Consider the following 12,619-nt stretch of genomic DNA (forward strand, 5'->3'; position numbering starts at 1 on the left):
AAAGAAATCTTGAGAACTATACTTCTGTCAAAAAAATATGTAAAGAACATAAGTACAATTTGTCTTAGAAGCTAGAGGTGGAAAGGAAATTATATCATAAAAAAGTGTAAAGTGGTGGTACTACATCTCATGAAGAGGCAAAGGTAACCTATTATATCTGAGAGAAAGAAATGAGGGAGATAAACATAATGTGTATCAATAGACATATTCGATTTATGGTGAAACTTCTTCCACTTCATTGAAAAGTGAAAGGGAAGGAGTAAGCTAAGGGGAAGGGAATACAGAAATTTTGAGGAAAAGGGTTAAAATAAGGGGAGGATCTTTAAGGTGGGGGAGGGAATCCTAAAAAGGGAGGGCTGTGAAAAGCAAGTGGTGTTCACCAGTTTAATACTGGGTAGGAGGGTAAAAGGGAAGGAAAGGGGAAAAGCATAAGCAGGGGTTAATAGGATGTCAAGCAATATAGAATTAGTCCTTCTAACCATAAATGTGAATGGGGCAAACTGCCTCATAAAGAGGAAGCAGTTAGCAGACTGGATTAAAAGTCAGAATCCTACTATATGTTGTTTACAGGAAACACACCTGAAACAGGGTGAGACATTCAAACTAAAAGTAAAAGGGTGGAGCAGAATCTATTATGCTTCAGGCAAAACCAAAAAAGCAGGAGTAGCCATCCTCATCTCAGATCAAGCAAAAACAAAAAATGATCTAATTAAGAGATAAGGAAGGGCATTATATCCTGCTAAAGGGCAGCATCAATAATGAAACAGTATCAGTATTAAAGATATATGCACCAAGTGGTGCAGCATCTAAATTCTTAAAAGAGAAATTAAGAGAGCTGCAAGAGGAAATAGCAAAACTATAATAGTAGGAGATCTCAACCTTGCACTCTCAGAATTAGATAAATCAAACCACAAAATAAATAAGAAAGAAGTCAAAGAGGTAAATAGAATACTAGAAAAGTTTAATATGATAGATCTTTGGCGAAAGCTAAATGGAGACAGAAAGGAGTATACTTTCTTCTCAGCAGTTCATGGAACCTATACAAAAATTGATCATATACTAGGGCATAAAAACCTCAAAATCAAATGCAGTAAGGCAGAAATAGTAAATGCATCCTTTTCAGACCATAATGCAATCAAAATTACATTTAATAAAAAGCCAGGGGAAAATAGACCAAAAAATATTTGGAAACTAAATAATCTTATACTAAAGAATGATTGGGTAAAACAGCAAATCATAGACATAATAACTTCACCCAAGAAAATGACAATAATGAGACATCATACCAAAATGTGTGGGATACAGCCAAAGCAGTAATAAGGGGAAGTTTTATATCTCTACAGGCCTACTTGCATAAAATAGAGAAAGAGAGGGCCAATGAATTGGGCTTACAACTAAAATTGCTAGAAAAGGAACAAATTAAAAACCCCCAGACAAACACAAAACTTGAAATTCAAAAAATAAAAGGTGAGATTAATAAAATTGAAAGTAAAAAAACTATTGAATTAATAAAACTAAGAGTTGGTTTTATGAAAAAACCAACAAAATAGACAAACCCTTAGTAAACCTGATTAAAAAAAGGAAAGAGAAAAAGCAAATTGATAGTCTTGAAAATGAAAAGGGTGAACTCGCCACTAATGAAGAGGAAATTAGAACAATAGTTAGGAGCTACTTTGCTCAACTTTATGCCGATAAATTCGATAACTTAAATGAAATGGAAGAATACCTTCAAAAATATAGCTTACCCAGATTAACAGAGGAAGAAGTAAGTAGTCTAAATAGTCCCATCTCAGAAAAAGAAATAGACCAAGCTATTAACCAACTTCCTAAGAAAAAGTCCCCAGGACCAGATGGATTTACAGGTGAATTCTACCAAACATTTAAAGAACAACTAACTCCAGTGCTATGTAAACTATTTGAAAAAATAGGGATTGAAGGAGTCCTACCAAATTCCTTCTATGACACAGACATGGTACTGATACCTAAACCAGGTAGATCGAAAACTGAGAAAGAAAACTATAGACCAATTTTCTTAATGAATATTGATGCTAAAATCTTAAATAAGATATTAGCAAATAAACTTCAGAAAATCATCCCCAGGATAATACACTATGACCAAGTGGGATTTATACCAGGAATGCAGGGCTGGTTTAATATTAGGAAAACTATTAGTATAATTGACCATATTAATAATCAAATTAATAAAAACCATATGATCATCTCAATAGATGCAGAAAAAGCATTTGATAAATTCCAACATCCATTCCTACTAAAAACGCTTGAGAGTATAGGAATAAATGGACTATTCCTTAAAATAATAAGGAGCATATATTTAAAACCTTCAGTAAACATCATATGTAATGGTGATAAACTAGAACCTTTCCCTGTAAGATCAGGAGTGAAACAAGGTTGCCCACTATCACCATTACTATTCAATATAGTACTAGAAACTCTAGCCTCGGCAATAAGAGCCGAGAAAGAGATTCAAGGAATTAGAGTAGGAAATGAGGAAATCAAACTATCACTCTTTGCAGATGACATGATGGTATACTTAGAGAACCCCAAAGACTCTGCTAAAAAGCTATTAGAAATAATTCAGAATTTTAGCAAAGTGGCAGGATACAAAATAAATCCACATAAATCCTCAGGATTTTTATACATTACCAACACAATCCAACAGCAAGAGATACAAAGAAAAATTCCATTCAAAATAACAGTCGATAGTATAAAATATTTGGGAATATATCTACCAAAGGAGAGTCAGGAATTATATGAGCAAAATTACAAAACACTTGCCACAAAAATAAAGTCAGATTTAAATAATTGGAAAGACATTCAGTGTTCTTGGATAGGCCGAGCGAATATAATAAAGATGACAATACTCCCCAAACTAATCTATTTATTTAGTGCTATACCAATCAGACTCCCAAGAAACTATTTTAATGACCTAGGAAAAATAACAACAAAATTCATATGGAAGAATAAAAGGTCGAGAATTGCAAGGGAACTAAAGAAAAAAAAAAAAAAAACTCAGAGGAAGGTGGTCTAAGTGTACCTGATTTAAAGCTATATTATAAAGCAACAGTCACCAAAACCATTTGGTATTGGCGAAGAAATTGACTAGTTGATCAGTGGCATAGGTTAGGTTCACAGGGCAAGATAGTGAATAAAAATAGCAATCTAGTGTTTGACAAACCCAAAGATCCCAAATTTTGGGATAAGAATTCATCATTTGACAAAAACTGCTGGGAAAACTGGAAATTAGTATGGCAGAAACTAGGCATGGACCCACATTTAACACCACATACTAAGATTAGATCAAAATGGGTCCAAGATTTAGGCATAAAGAACAAAATCATAAATAAATTGGAGGAACATGGGATGGTTTACCTCTCAGACTTGTGGAAGAGAAAGGAGTTTGTGTCCAAGGGAGAACTAGAGACCATTATTGATCACAAAATAGAAAATTTTGATTACACCAAATTAAAAAGTTTCTGCACAAACAAAACTAATGCAAACAAGATTAGAAGGGAAGTAACAAATTGGGAAAACATTTTTACAGTTAAAGGTTCTGATAAAGGCCTCATCTCCAAAATATACAGAGAATTGACTAATTTATAAGAAATCAAGCCATTCTCCAATTGATAAATGGTCAAAGGATATGAACAGACAATTTTCAGATGATGAAATTAAAACTATTTCCTCTCATATGAAAGAGTGTTCCAAATCACTATTGATCAGACAAATGCAAATTAAGACAACTCTGAGGTATCATTACACACCTGTCAGATTGGCTAAGATGACAGGAACAAATAACGATGAATGTTGGAGGGGCTGTGGGAAAGCTGGGACACTGATACATTGTTGGTGGAGTTGTGAAAGAATCCAACCATTCTGGAGAGCAATCTGGAATTATGCCCAAAAAGTTATCAAAATGTGCATACCCTTTGACCCAGCCATACTACTACTAGGCTTATACCCCAAGGAACTACTAAAGAAGGGAAAGGGACCTGTATGTGCCAAAATGTTTGTGGCAGCCCTTTTCATAGTGGCTAGAAGCTGGAAGATGAATGGATGTCCATCAATTGGAGAATGGTTGGGTAAATTATGGTATATGAATGTTATGGAATATTATTGTTCTATAAGAAATGACCAACAGGAGAAATACAGAGAGGCTTGGAGAGACATCAACTGATGCTGAGTGAAATGAGCAGAACCAGAAGATCATTACACACTTCAACAATGATACTGTACAAGCATATATGCTGATGGAAGTGGATTTCTTCAACGTAGAGAAGAGCTAATCCAATTCCAATTGATTAATGATGGACAGAATCAGCTACATCCAGAAAAGGAACACTGGGAAATGAGTGTAAACTGTTATTTTTACCTTCTGAATCCAATTCTTCCTGTGTAACAAAAAATTCGGTTCTACACACATATATTGTATCTAGAATATACTGTAATATATTTAACATATATAAGACTGCTTGCCATCTGGGGGAGGGGGTTGGGGGAGGAAGGGAAAAAATCTGAATAGAAGTAAGTGCAAGGGATAATGTTGTAAAAAATTACCCATGCATATGTACTGTCAAAAAAAAAGTTATAATTATAAAATAAAATTAAAATTAAAAAAAAATCCAGTAGAAAAGAAAAAAAAAAAGAGATTATAATATAGCCATCCTAGGTTTAGACAATTACAAAATTGTATAATGTGTAAAGACTATTATCTGTATAACAGGAAAAAATATAATATCTATTTTGCATTATTTTTTTAAATAATTTAATTTTCATTTTATTTTATAATTATAACTTTTTTTTTGACAGTACATATGCATGGGTAATTTTTTACAACATTATCCCTTGCACTTACTTCTATTCAGATTTTTTCCCTTCCTCCCCCAACCCCCTCCCCCAGATGGCAGGCATTCTTACACGTGTTAAATATATTACAGTATATTCTAGAAACAATATATGTGTGTAGAACCGAATTTTTTGTTGCACAGGAAGAATTGGATTCAGAAGGTAAAAATAACAGTTTACACTCATTTCCCAGTGTTCCTTTTCTGGATGTAGCAGATTCTGTCCATCATTAATCAATTGGAATTGGATTAGCTCTTCTCTATGTTGAAGATATCCACTTCCATCAGCATATATCCTCATACAGTATCATTGTTGAAGTGCATAATGATCTTCTGGTTCTGCTCGTTTCACTTACATCAATTGATGTAAGTCTCTCCAAGCTTCTCTGTATTTCTCCTGTTGGTCATTTCTTACAGAGCAATAATATTCCATAACATTCATATACCATAATTTACCCAACCATTCTCCAATTGATGGACATCCATTCATCTTCCAGCTTCTAGCCACTATGAAAAGGGCTGCCACAAACATTTTGGCACATACAGGTCCCTTTCCCTTCTTTAGTAGTTCCTTGGGGTATAAGCCTAGTAGTAGTATGGCTGGGTCAAAGGGTATGCACATTTTGATAACTTTTTGGGCATAATTCCAGATTGCTCTCCAGAATGGTTGGATTCTTTCACAACTCCACCAACAATGCATCAGTGTCCCAGCTTTCCCACAGCCCCTCCAACATTCATCGTTATTTGTTCCTGTCATCTTAGCCAATCTGACAGGTGTGTAATGATACCTCAGAGTTGTCTTAATTTGCATTTGTCTGATCAATAGTGATTTGGAACACTCTTTCATATGAGTGGAAATAGTTTTAATTTCATCATCTGAAAATTGTCTGTTCATATCCTTTGACCATTTATCAATTGGAGAATGGCTTGATTTCTTATAAATTAGTCATTTCTCTGTATATTTTGGAGATGAGGCCTTTATCAGAACCTTTAACTGTAAAAATGTTTTCCCAATTTGTTACTTCCCTTCTAATCTTGTTTGCATTAGTTTTGTTTGTGCAGAAACTTTTTAATTTGGTGTAATCAAAATTTTCTATTTTGTGATCAATAATGGTCTCTAGTTCTCCCTTGGACACAAACTCCTTTCTCTTCCACAAGTCTGAGAGGTAAACCATCCCATGTTCCTCCAATTTATTTATGATTTTGTTCTTTATGCCTAAATCTTGGACCCATTTTGATCTAATCTTAGTATGTGGTGTTAAATGTGGGTCCATGCCTAGTTTCTGCCATACTAATTTCCAGTTTTCCCAGCAGTTTTTGTCAAATAATGAATTCTTATCCCAAAAGTTGGGATCTTTAGGTTTGTCAAAGATTAGATTGCTATTTTATTCACTATATTTCTATTTTGCATTATTGATGCAAAGATGAAATGTAAACAATAGTGAGAAAAGAAAGTGGATCTTTCATAGGACAGAAGGGGATAAAATGATTGTGAATACTAGGATGTATAAATGCTATATAAATGTTGATTATTGTCATTATTGTTCAAAGAATCATTCCTTTAGATGAGTTATTTTCCCTAGTTAAAATTTCTGTCTCCTAGAATAGGTAAAATAGTAACAGTTTGAATTCTTGATCAGATCCTAAGATATAGAAAACTTAGATTTTGGTAAAAGGCGTGGGGAAAGAAAAATCCAGAACCAAATATAGTTCCAGAAAAGAGTAAGGACATCCAGAAGGTTTCACAACAGGAATTGAGTGCTGTCCACAAAGATGCAGAGAAGGTAAAGAGGAGCCTTAACAAGGAGAGAATGAAGATAGTTTTTCTAAGATCATGAGAAATTAGAAATGTCTGACCCTGACACATATTGAAATCATAAATTTAGAGAAGGCATCTAGTCCAATCTCATTTAACATATGAGAAAACAGAGTAATTAAAAGTACATCCCAAAGTAATTTTTTTGGGCAAAAGACCTGGAGTTTGAACCCAGGATCTTGACTTCTAAATCCAGCATTTTCCTCCTTAATTATATTAGATTTTTCCAAAATATAAACCATAATCTTAAAATTTAATTTTTTTAAAAGAAAGAAAAAGCATGCACTAAAAAGATTACATGAATTTTCATAAAATGTATTTGCTATAAAAAGGTTCTTTGGATTTTTTCTGAAAACATTTTTTATTTTTATAATAATTTTCTTTATTTTTATTGTCATGAGTGAAATTTGAGCCATATTCAGGTTTTTATCAGCTTGATTTTAGTAGTAAGTTAGCTATAAGTAAATGTGTTAAAGCATCTAAATTTTATGACACTTAGAAGAATTTTGTTCTTAAGTAATCACTAAATCAACAAAGGATTCTTGAGAGCCAACTTATTGCATTATAAGAGACATTTCTAAGTTTCAGAGTATAAATCAGGGGCATTTTGCTTAGTTGAAGTTTTCTAAAAAGGCTATTTTTTGACCCAGCTGAATTCCTGATCCTGATTCCTAAATTATAGGACTGTTTATGTGTTCTAATCCCCTAAATTTTAAACAGGAATGTTCTCTTCTGTGTAGTGTAATATTCTTTTCTGATAGATGAGATAAGTGAGATCCAGTCAGACTGACTGAATTGCTTATGTTTATTCAGCAGACCTTGAAGGTAGGATTTGAACCCACATACCCCCTTTTTTCCTATTATATTATGTTTGCCTCTTTAGAATATATGAAATTTCAATGAGAAATGGAAATTAGCTTTATAATGTATTTAACACATATATTTGAAAAAATCAAATTTTTGACCCATCCACTTGTCTAACTTGTAAGAGGGCAGAGGGCAAGATTAGTCAAATACATAAACACCTCTACAAAATAGAACAATATTTGAAGTTATTATTAAATGTGATGTTTATTGTTATTTGGGGATCATTTTTTCTTTCTTCTTTCAGAAGGCATGTTCTAGAAGTCAGTGGCAATCAATATGATTGGAGATACATATACATGCTCGTTTTATCCATGGAAAACAACTTTCATACCTAAAAGAAACTAAACCTTTGGAATAGAGTTGGATGAAATAAATAAAAGGAATGATAAACCTTTCAAATAGCTTAAGATTTCATGGGGTAGAGCTACTTACAAAGAGAGAAAGGAAGGATGTTTAAGGAATAGAGTACAATGTGGACAAAGACAGAGGCTTGACAGCATGATCCACCCTTGGGGGGACAGACATTGTGGGAAATGTCATCTTTCCCTATCTTTACCCCATTTGTTAAATCCTACTTCGGGCAACCTGAGAAACATAATCATTTCTTCTTTCCCTTATTTTGCCCATGCTTGTAACTGGAGTATTTTGTATTCCAATCCATGCACCACATTTTTTGGACAAACTGAAGTGTGTCCAGAGGAGCACTAGAATGGCAAGAGGAATGAAAATAATGTCACATTCAAAATGATTAAAGCAAGATGGGATATTTTAGCCTGAAGAGAAGACTTTTCTTAGCTATCTTCAAGTACTTTAAGGCTGTCAGGTGCAGGATGGATTGGGCTTATTTAGTGTGGCTGCAGAGGTTAAAAAAAAAGGAACAATAGGTAGAGATTGCATAGAGTCAGATTTTGATTCAATGAAAATCAAAACTTCTCAACAGTTAGAGCTACTCACAAAGTAAAATGGATGGCTTCCAAGGCTATGCATCATAGAGTCACATGATACCTAGGAAAAACTGGTTGTTAAATTCTCAGTCTGAGGATTTATACCTCAAAAATCAGTAAATGCTATATAAATCTGTTTGATTTGTTGTTTGTTGATTGACTAGATTAAGGAAGTAATGGAAAAATATTAATAGTATAGATAAAATTTTGAATGTCATGAATAATGTTCTCTCTTCCCTCTCTCTATTCTGAGAACCAGTTGCTAAACATTTACCAACACCTCCCTGATTTCTTCTCAAAGTAATGATTTCCTCATTCGTGAAGATCTTCAAGTAGAAGCTTGTGGAATGTTATTTAAAGGATTCCTGTTCACAAATATGTTCAACCAATTTACATTTGAAGTCCTTCATATCCCTGAGAAAAGTGTTTTGTGGGATGTCCTCTGAACTTAAGAAAATCAATGAACAAGTATTTCTTTAGCACTTACTCTGTTCCAGGCAGAAGAGAGATGTTAATTGGGTTAAAAACTGTAGATAATGAAAATTTGAGGATTGGAGGCAGAAAGGCCAATCATTTTGGTGATTATGAGGTGATTAATAACCTTAGAGAGAATACTTTCATTGGAAAGATGAAGATTTCTCTTTTGGAATATGTAATAGATTGTAACTCCATGGTAAAGGGCTGACAATATAATGAATAGTCAAAAAGTGAAGTTATCAGATGAAAATATTTTTTCAATGAATTTAGCACTGAAGGGAAAGAAAAATATGGAATTTAGAAAGGAAGGTATGAAGCTAGATCTTGACCCAAAGCCAAGAGAAAGCTTTTTATTAAAAGTACTTGGAAAAAAATTATTGGACTTATATCCTAAGAAGACCATTGATGAAGGGAAAGTCCCCATATACATCAGAATATTTATTACAGTCCTTTGTGTTATAGGAAAAAAAAACAACTAGAAACTAGTACATATCTATCCATTGGCAAATGGCTAAATTAATTGCAGTATACTAATGTAATAGAATATTTTTGCTATAAGAAATTATGAATATAATGAATATAGAGAAGCTTTGGAAAGATCTATATGAACTGATACAGAATGAAGTAAGAGTCAAGAAAACAATATACATAATGATTATAACATGTCTATGGGAAGAAAAAACTACCAAAAAAATCAAAAGTAAATATTGCAAAAATGTTTTTTAAGAAAGCATGTCATCATAGCAATGATGACAATCACAGTATTTTATGCATTTCCTACTATCTCGCAGATACTCTACTAAATATTTTACAAATATTATCTCATTTGATCCTTACCAACAACCAGGGGAGGTAGATGCTATTATATTATCCATATTTTACAACTGAAGAAACTTGGGCAAACAATGCCCAGCGTCATTCAGCTATTAAGTATCTGAGGCTGGATTTTAAATGTAGGTCTTCCTTATTCCAGGACCAGCACTATATCAGTGCTATATGAGAAAAGACACTACTTGCTTACCCTTTTGCAGAGGAGGGAAATTCACAATTGTACATGTTTAGAGACATGTTGCAGTTAAGGATAGTGAATGGAGTGCCAAGTCAGGAAAAGCTGAGTTCAAATCCAAGCATATGCAGTTGCTAACTGTGTGATCTTGGACAAGTTACTTTATTTTTATTTACTTTATTTACTTATTTACTTATGTGGGTGTAATAGTAGTACTTATTTTCCAGGATTGCGATCATGATCAATCAAATGAGATAATTTCAAACAACTTAGTACAATCCCTAGAACATATTAAGTTTTATATAAATGATAGTTATGACATTTTGTCCGTTTTTGTTTTAAAAATAAAATTTGTTAATATGGCTGTCTCTGGAAGGTGAAAGGGAAAGAATTCTGGAGGAAACTAGTGATATAAAGGCAAAAGACACCAATGCAGATGTATTTTTAAAAAAGGAAAAGTTTTTAAAAACTGACTTATCACATGTAAAATGTATGGGATTACCTGCCATCAGGGGGAGGGAGTGGAGGGAGGGAGGGGATAATTTGGAAAAATGAATAAAAAAAAAAAAAAAAAAGAAAGAAAAAAAACCTGACTGTTACCAGAGAGGCATTAGAGGAATGAGACGGGTGAGAGTGGGACAAAGATCACAAAAAAAAAGGATTGTTTTTGGTGGACATTGCTTTTTTTCTATGGTGCAAGAATATAGGAGAGATAGAGGATGAGAGTACATTAATGATAGGAAGTTTTAAAGAAAATGAATGATGAAAGGATTTTAAGTCAGATGACCTCAACAACAGTGGAGATAGAGGTCTTGGAGGTGGAAAGAGAAGAAAACTTTTTGCATAGTTATTAGAAGTTTACAAAAGTAAAATTGTTGCTTGCTGAGTTTTACATTAGGAAGTGGAATTGGTAATGCCCGTTGAATGTCATGGTTAAGGGAGAACTCAGAATCTTTTGAAGTTTTGTTGGCCATATTTGTACAAGAAAAGACAAGAATGTACCTGGATAGGTAAAGAAGATAAGGATCTTGCTTGCTAAATCTACCTGAGAAAACAGAAGATATTAAAGTTCACAAACTAGAGATATCCAGATCCCAGAAGTGCTTAATAGTTGTGTGAATAAGGCAGGGTAGCCTTGACTTTAGAGATTGAAATCCGTTGATGCAAACAATACTCACTGTAAATAGGATAAGGTATATGAAAGAAAGACTGAAACCTAATCCAAGGAATTAGTTCAGAAAGTTAGATTGGAGCCTGAAGTCACTTTCTATTTAGAAAATTTGTTTATTGTTCTAAAAAGCTTGTCAGTCAGTGAACACTGAGAATGTTCTATTTGGGTGTGAGGGCGGAAGAGGCCTCAGAATTAAAACTCTGGAGGCAACAAAATGGGTCATCTCATAAAATAAGCTGAAAAAAGATTTTTTTCTAGGATTGTTGCTAGTCCTATAGCTGAGAGTAGCTGATTTCCTAACAAGCCTCTCTGACTTTTGAACTAAAAAAGTTTTATAGAACACACTCATTTTCATGAGGATTTGATATAATACCAGTATTTTCAAGGGTTTTGGCTGAAGCCAGAATTTGGAAGTAGAGAGAGGCTTCATAGCCATGTTTCCAGTCAGACGCTGCCTGGTAGTATCTAGCAGAGACTGTATTTTTGGTGGAATCACAACCATATGTAGACCATGGAGTCATTTCTGGCAGATACCTGCCCTGCAAGATTTGGAAAAGATGAAAATAACCAAAATAGGGAGGATAGATGAGTTGGATGTTCCTTATGCTAGAGCAATTATATGAACCTAGTCCTCCCTCTTAACTCTAGAAATTTGGCAGAATGGAGAAAAAGCAGCGTCTACTTGTGTAGAGAGTGGTAACGGTGACAGAATCTTAGATCTGGAGTTGAAAGTGACCATCTGATTCAATCTCCTTATTTTATGAAAAAAGTGAAGTCCAGGAAGACAAGTGACTTACCTAATATCATGAATCAGTATCAGAAGGAGAATATAGATCCAGATCCATTGTACCATGTTTGATGATGTAGATGAATTGGTTGACAGTATGTGGGGTTTGGTAGGAAACAGTGGTCAGTAATGTCAAACATTTCTAGGTGTAGTAGAACCGAATTAAAATGTAATTGGAAAATATTTAACAAAGTAAATCAAAATACAAAATAAGAACAAGAAATAGCTAATATTATATTTCAAAACTCAGTCAATATGTGACTGACAAAGATCTTAGTGCATACTTTAATAGCCCCTGTTCTTATTTGAGTTTGACACTACTGGTACAGGATGGGTAAATTGGATTCAAATGAAGATGATTTGAACAAAGATGGGGGTTTGAGAGGTAGTGTGAGTATGCTTCTGGAACATAAGGCAGTCAAACTAGATGATGAGGATTAGCAAGCCTGCCCAATAGGAGGTTAATTATTGTGTCATGTTTTCTTAGAAGCACTTAAACCATCTTGCAAATTCTCAAATGGTTAAAGTTCTACCAAGGAAGTATACCAAGAGTAATTTAGCTCCTGTTGGACAGGCTTTTTAATCTTGGTCATCTTGTTATACTGCCTTAGTTCCAAGAAGTACACACACAACCTCCTCTCAAATATTCGCCTTTGCTCAATTCACCTTCACTTGTCCCCACATTCACC

This window comes from Sminthopsis crassicaudata, chromosome 3, assembly GCF_048593235.1.
Source record: "Sminthopsis crassicaudata isolate SCR6 chromosome 3, ASM4859323v1, whole genome shotgun sequence".
Taxonomy (NCBI): Eukaryota; Metazoa; Chordata; class Mammalia; order Dasyuromorphia; family Dasyuridae; genus Sminthopsis; species Sminthopsis crassicaudata.